Raw genomic sequence first — 7,543 nt, 5'->3', positions numbered from 1 at the left:
GCAACCTCCGCCTCCCAGGTTCAAGCGATTCTCCTGCCTCAGCCTCGTGAGTGGCTGGGATTACAGGTGTGCATCACCACGCCCAGCTAATTTTTTGTATTTTTAGTAGAGATGGGGTTTCACCATGTTGGTCAGGCTGGTCTTGAACTCCTGACCTTGTGATCTGCCCACCTCAGCCTCCAAAAGTGCTGGGATTACAGGCGTGAGCCACTGCGCCCAGCCCAGATTAATATTTTTAACATGCTATCTTTTAGGTAGTCACTTCTGAGTTGTTTTTATTTTCCCCGACTTTTTAAAATCATTTTGACCCAAATCCTATACAACTCAACTATTCAGCAAATAGAATACCTGACTGCAAGTAAAGGATGAAGAACAGCGAGGCCCACCGGAATGTCTCTTTGGGGCCCTAGCAGAGCAGACTTTCAGCCCCAGGCCCAAGGAAAGCTACCATCTATGGATAATGTTCCACAATGAGCTCCGCAGCATTCCTATGTGTTAAGATTATTCCTCCTTCACAGAGACAGTTCCACTGCATGTCTGACAATTTCCTAATTACACAATAAGACAAGAAGCTAATCCTGAATGTGAAACTTTACAGGTGGGGGCTTGTTTCCCTTGAGCAGGGGCCTAGGGCCTACAGGATCAGGTAGGTCCTGGGCACGGGGGCCGGGGACTGGGTAGGACCGTGGGAAAGCAGAGCACCCCGCCCCCTGCTAAAGAAGTCAGTTCTGCACAGCTTTGCCCTCTGCAGGTGAAATGCAGACCAGGCCCTCCAGCATTTCAAGATAAGCTGGAAATCCTGATTTTTATTGAGCTCTTTTGCTTTTTCAATATCGACCACTAATTCAATTGCTTTTTCAAATCCTATGCAGGCTGCAGCACACCCACCTAGGGCTGAGTTTGACCCAGGGCCCCTAGCATGCTCCTGCATCATGAACCCAGGAGTCTATTTGGTTGCATGTGTCTGCTACTCACTAGGGGTTCAGGAAATTCAAAAACAACAGCTAAATGTGCTATTATTGGGGAAGGTTCTCAAGAAAGGATGAGAGAGGCACATGCTGGTCACACCAGGTGACTCATACTGCCTTTGTCATGCTCTTCCTTGCTCAAAAATTCTCAACATACCCCATTTCTTACTGCTTCAGATCAGTTTCCCTTCAAGGCTCTCCAAAACATGACCCTACCCTACTTTGCCAGCTCTATTTTCATCACACCCCTGTGTCCATCCCCCATTCTAGTTGGGCCAGTCTTCCTTGAGTTCCTTTAAAGATGTTGATGCCCTAATCCAAATATTTCCTCTCCTCATCTAAAGCCTACTCACCCTTCAAAACCTTGCTCCATTTCACCTCTTTTATGCAACATTCTCTGAGACAGTAAAAACCAAAATTCTTTTGAGTTCAAGGTCTGGTGTCAAGCAGATCTGGGTTCAAATCCTGCCTCTGCCACGGACTAGCTTGGCAAGATCCTTGGGCATGCTACCTAACCGCTTTGAGCTTCAGAAGATAAAAATAGTGCCTATCTTACAGGTGGGATTAAATAAAATGATGTGCCCAGGCGCAGTGGCTCACCCCTGTAATCCCAGCAGTTTAGAAGGCTGAGGCAGGTGGATCATTTGAGGTCAGGAATTCGAGCCCACCCTAGCCAACATGGTGAAACTCTGTCTCTACCAAAAATACAAAAAGTAGCTGGCTCTTGTGACGTGTACCTGTAATCCCAGCTACTCAGGAGGCTGAGGCAGGAGGATCACTTGAACCTGGGAGATGGAAGCTGCAGTGAGCCAAGATCGTGCTACTGCACTCCAGCCTGGGCAACAAGAGCAAAACTCCGTCTCTAAAATAAAATAAATGGGCACAGTGGCTCACGCCTGTAATCGCGACACTTTGGGAGGCTGAGGCGGGAGGATCACTTGAGGTTAGGAGTTGGAGACCACCCTGGTCAACATGGTGAAACTCTGCCTCTACCAAAAATACAAAAATTATCCAGGTATAGTGGCGTGCACCTGCAATCCCAGCTACTCAGGAGGCTGAGGCAGGAGAATCACTTGAACCTGGGAGACAGAGGCTGCAGTGGGCTGAGACTGTGACACTGCACTCCAGCCTGGGCAACAAGAGCAAAACTCCATCTCAAAGAAAATAAATAAATAAAAATAAATAATAAAATAAAATAAAATGATGAAAGTAAAGTACTTAACTTCCAGTAAGTGTTCAGTAAATGCTCATTATTATGACTACTCAATTTTCACTGACCTTCCTCCTCTTCTGGAAGTGTTCCAGCCCTTAGGTTGTCTCTTCGGAACAAAGGGCTGCTGGATTCCACGATGTCCACATTTGCTCTGACTGTGCCCCAGGCATTAGCCCGCCTCAGCCCACAGCTTGGTTTTATAGCTTCTTAAAGTACTAGGAGCATGTTGGATATAACATAGAACCCACGGACCCAAGTGTACACTGAATCAGAGAGTTGGACAACTACCAGTGCCCTGGCTCAGAAATAGCTCAGCAAAAGTCTATCTCTAGCAAAGGCAGGAATGCATGCTGGGAAGATAAACCTGTAGCCAGTCTCAGTGGCAGAGAGCTGCTTCACTGTTTAAAATATAAGTCTCTCTCACACACACACACATCACCACCACCACCACCATTATCACCTCCATGTTCTCTAACCTCTATACCTCACCTTTCTTACTGAGGGTGGAGATGACACATAAAGCCAGCAAAGGCCACTCTCTTCATGTCAGTGCATGATGGGAACTTGGACAAACAGCCCGCACTGCAGGTATAATCTTTGACTGGGACTAAATGGAAAGCCACTACAGAAGCCAACATGGACTCTGCAGGCCATGTCCCCCTCCCACCTAGTGTTACTCCACCTCACATCAGCCCTATCCATCCTAATGCGTGTGGCAGTGGGGATCCTCTGGGCGCCTTTGCCAGCAGGCGTATTCCACTAGTCACTTTCCTCCGTACTCCACAAGGTTGAAGCAAAAAATGCCTTCATGGAAGTTACCCCATGCTTCAGGTTACTACATGCTTTGAAGGCCTCCCCTGGCCTCTCTCCCCTCCCCCAAAAAAACCGAGCACAGAAAAATGTGAGTGCTGGAATGTCACATGCTTCAAAAGGCAAACAACCAGAATTTGAGAGAGTTACAGGGCAACTTGGGTCTCTTGTGAAGTCCCTCCCCAACATATTTTTCCAAAGAACGGTTTTCTCAGCATGAAGAGTGAGGCATACCAATTGCACTCCACAAGTTCACGCTGTCAAAAGCCTGAGATTCCAAAGTTAGATCAGAGGTAGGCAGGAAAACGGGGCAAAATGGGTATGACGTTTGAGATCACATTCTCAGTCTAGAAAAGACACCAAGAACAGGCCCAAGGGGTAACCAGTTTCCCATGCTGACACCCAGCGTTCCAATACACGTTGATTACCCCTCAGCAGCAATAAAATTCTCCCTCCTGTAATGGTCGACTTTAAATAAAAACACGAAAAGCAAGAGACCAGAAGGCGGCACGGGTCCCAAGGACCACGACTAAGATGTCCTCGAGTGCGGGTATGGCAGGCATGTCCGACAGCATGGGCCTCCCCAACTGTATTCTTTCCTCACGTCTCTGCCCACCAACCCAACAAGACATCGCATCCCGACAGCCTTGTGGGTGAGCAGATCCCAGTCAGATTCAAACCGTCTTCATCCACCCGCGCTGGAAACCTCAAGCGGAGACTCAGTCTCTTGAGAAGTTCCTAAAGCCAAGGACGAGGGTCATCAAGGGGGCGGCGGCGGCAGAGCCCTGCTAATGACGGGCCCTTGGCAGGTGAGGGCACCTTCAGTTAACATTGGCGGGATGTCACTGCCAACGTGCCCCTGAGGAATGCCTCGACCTTGGCGGGAACAGCGGCCTGGTGTGCCCCGAGGAAGCGCAGCGGGGTCTGAGGTGAGAGCAGGTGGGCCTGGAAGAGCGTAGGCGTTACTCTGGAAAACGCGACTCTGCGGGGACAAGCGGGCCACCTCAGGGCTCTGGCGCAGCCCCTCCCCAGTCCCCACCGAGGGCTCAGGGTGGCTCTGTCCGAGAGGCACCCACTGCTCGGGCAGGCCCGGGCGGCCAGCTGGCCGCGACCTAGCGGAACGTGGCTACCTTCTCTGAGGACCGAGTGGAGGGCATTTACCGGGGACCGTTTCCTCAGGAACCGTTACGTCTCTACTCTGGGATCCACTGAGATAACCGGACCGCTGCCGCCGACGCCGCTGCCGCTGCCGCCGCCGCCGACCCCGACGCCGCCGTCTTCGCCTCCCTCCAGCCGCCTCAGTCGTAACCGTCAACAGTCCACGTCGCCCCGTGCGACTGTCGCTCGCGAGGCCAGCTGTAGAATGGCTCGCGTCGAACTCCCTGCGCGCAGAAGCGTCCTCGCCGTATCTAAGCGAACCACGTAGGCGCACGACCCCGTGCCAACGCCCCGCGAGGCCCTCGACCCCCTGGGGCGAGCTCGCCTCAGCCGCGTACCGGCTCGTGACTCCGGCTTCTCCTGCCCGCGCGCGGGCTGCGCTCTATGGGCTCCGCCGCGCTCGCAGCCCGCCCTCACCTTGCAGGCTGGACCAATGATGGACTCGTCCCACCCCGTGATTTCCCCAGGGCCAACCACCTTCTGGGGAAGCCCTTCCAGTAACCCCACCCCCTCATGCTGCAAAGGCCAAGCCAGAGTTTATCTCAATGCGCCTCTGCTCCCGAAGATTTCGAGGCTTTGCGCAGGCTGCCCACCCCCAGGCCCCACGAAGTTAGTGCTTTAGAGGCTGAAACTCAGCTGGCTTACCAACCCCCACCCGACCTATTTCCTTCGAATAAACAAGTATATAACTAACGAGGGAGGTGATATTGTTCACCTCATCCGTTAAGTGGGATTCCTGAGAAGTGGCCACCCGTTTGGCCAAGTTTACACATCACAGAGTGAGCAAGAACCGCAAAGGCCATCGACTGACTATCGCCTCCCTGTTTTTTCCATTTCTGGGGCCTGCTCTCGGAGGCTCCACGGACTCACTGGCTCCACGGACCACCCCATTCGGGTCTCCGACCTCCTGGCTTGAGGGTGAGTGAAAACGGTCCTCTGGTCACTTCTGCCCCTTTGAGAACATGCAAAGCCAGCCTTGTCTCTCCTGCCCATGGTGGTCCAACAATTTGAACACAATTCCAGACACGTTCCTCCAGGCTCTTTTGCTCTAAAGACCTGGATTCAAGGCTCTTTTCTGAATTTAATTCCTTTATATCTCTTGAAAGTGAAAGGCAGGAACTGAGTCTATCCTTTACACCTCACCCCACCCCACCCTACTCCTGAGTATAGACCCTTCTGCACAGAGGAGACCAGGATGGACACGTCTCTTGTCTAGACGTTTGGCTTCTCTGGTGGAGCTCCTTCAGGTAGCATTCACTTTCTTGACTTCCATAAAACAAGGCCCATTCTATAGAATATAGTTTTAATATATAATTAAAACTACAAAATATAGCTTAATGTGGTTATAATATTTTGAGTTATTCTTTAAAATAAAATCAAATATAACAATATTTTTATATCATTTAATCTCTTATATTCCATCCAATATAAAACAAATCTCTATTCATTGAGACGGTATACATAATCATTTCAGTTAAATTGACCTGAAAAATTAATAGCTATTCCTTATTGTGTTAGGCACCATGAAAATGGTTTTACATATACAAACTGTATAAAGGTATTTAGTACTAACTCAAAAAAAACTATGACAGAAATTCCATTTTGGTCCCCATTTTTTAAATGAGGGAACTGAGGCATAGAAAGTTTAAGCTACATGCCTAACATGAGCAACTAAGAAACAAGAGCTGAGATTCGAACCTGAGCAATTTAGTTTCTAGATGCTATGCAGCTAATCATTACGTTAATTTGTATTTTAGGCTCTCCAGTGCTCCAAATGGGATATATTAAAGTAATAACAAAGGAAAAAATGCTTCACTTATCATCTAAAGCTTGTTGTTGTTGTTGAATCTTAATAATTTTGTGCCTTAATTACTTTAGTGAAATATTTTCTTGTCTAATGCTATTGGTAAAAAGTAAAACGGAATTCAGCTTATCAATAAGTTACATTTCTGTTAGTATATTTCCAGAGCTTTTGTTTCAAACAATATACATGAAAATGTATATCATTTATTTCATTTTTGGGCATAAGCAACAACAATGAAAAATAAAAACAAAAATAGAAATAACACCAACAAAACTGACTTGGAAACCTATTACTACCAATGTCTGGGGAAAAAAAATCATGGTTCAAAATCTATTTATTCCCACTTATTAGGTTTGTAACACAGCTTGGGCAAGTGACTTCATTTTCTGGGCCACTATTTTCTCATTTGCAAAATGAGAATAATCCTTTGCAATGTTATTTTGAGCGTTGGTATTTGGAACACCTAACCCAGAGACTGGCACATTGTGAGCATTTGATAAATGTCAGTGACATTATTCTTCAATTTCATCTTTTAATCAAAAGCCTTTCCTGAAGTGAGACAAAACCCTTGAATTTACCAGTTACACAAAGAGATTATCAGAAAAATTAGTCTATTTTTTTAAGATTTACACAAAATATTTAGCAACAACTACCCTGTTATGCTATCATTTGATATGTATTTTCAAAATACAATGTCACTCTAAGTGATGTAATCAGCAAACAGAACAGAGAGAAATCTAAAAAGAATTCTAATCCTAGTTGTTACTCTTATAATAATTCTTTATTACTTAAATTATATTTAGAAAAGCCTTACCAAAACCAAAATTCGATAAACATCTACATTTTCATGTAAGTTAAATACATCATAAGTGTAAGACACCATTAAAATTTAGAAAAATAAAACTTAAAGAACACTAAGCAACATGGCTTAAAATTTCCTCTAATATTGCAAAATAAAGATAAAAAGGGCTTAAGCAGTTTCTTTTATTTGATGTGGCTTTTTCTTGGAGAATATAAATTTGATAGCGCATACCCAATTATATTATTATGGCCCATATTCATACACAGGACAGAAAATTATCATTTTTTTTCTAACAAAGTGACAACAGAATCAAAATATTAGAAAGAAAACAAATTTTTAACTTTTGCTGTCATAAATCCTTTATAACTCCCAAATCAGTAATGTCTGTTTACTATCGAGTTTTAAGGTGGTAAAAAAAAAAATCCAAGCAAATTATTGAAGTGTTCAATAACTTGAAATACTGCCATCCTATTCTAGACTTTTGGAAATCAACACTAGAAATGAATCGGGTAGCAAGGGATTCATATACTGTAAGCTTCCTTCTAAATCTGAACAAAATATGTGTTATACAGCACTAGAAAAGTGTAACATAGTATTGATTTACTATGTTACTGATAGCACTGAAAAAACAACTTACCTAAGAAACAACAAAAAGTGCAGTCTCCAGATGTCCTCTGTTTTCTTTCTTTGTTCATTTTTGAGACACAGTATAGCTCAGTCACCCAGGCTGGAGTGCAGTGGTGCAATCTCCGCTCACTACAACCTCTGCCTCCCAGGTTCAAGCAATT

The 7,543-nt window shown here is 45.7% G+C and overlaps 1 protein-coding gene across 1 annotated transcript in view; it reads right to left on the bottom strand.

Moving 5' to 3' along the window:
• Nucleotides 1-4,428, bottom strand: part of LOC108291061 (A-kinase anchor protein 17B) — a 29,203-nt gene extending 24,775 nt beyond the window's left edge. Inside the window, exon 1 of the mRNA XM_037732351.1 lies at nucleotides 4,153-4,428. The gene's annotated coding sequence lies outside the window, so the exon portion shown is untranslated. The remainder of the gene's footprint in view (nucleotides 1-4,152) is intronic.
• Nucleotides 4,429-7,543: the final 3,115 nt, after the last annotated feature.

Source organism: Cebus imitator, unplaced genomic scaffold (genome assembly GCF_001604975.1).
Source record: "Cebus imitator isolate Cc_AM_T3 unplaced genomic scaffold, Cebus_imitator-1.0 Scaffold445, whole genome shotgun sequence".
NCBI classification, from domain to species: domain Eukaryota; kingdom Metazoa; phylum Chordata; class Mammalia; order Primates; family Cebidae; genus Cebus; species Cebus imitator.
Note: the sequence above shows the minus strand (reverse complement) of the source record. Positions and strands in the feature narration are given on the sequence as shown.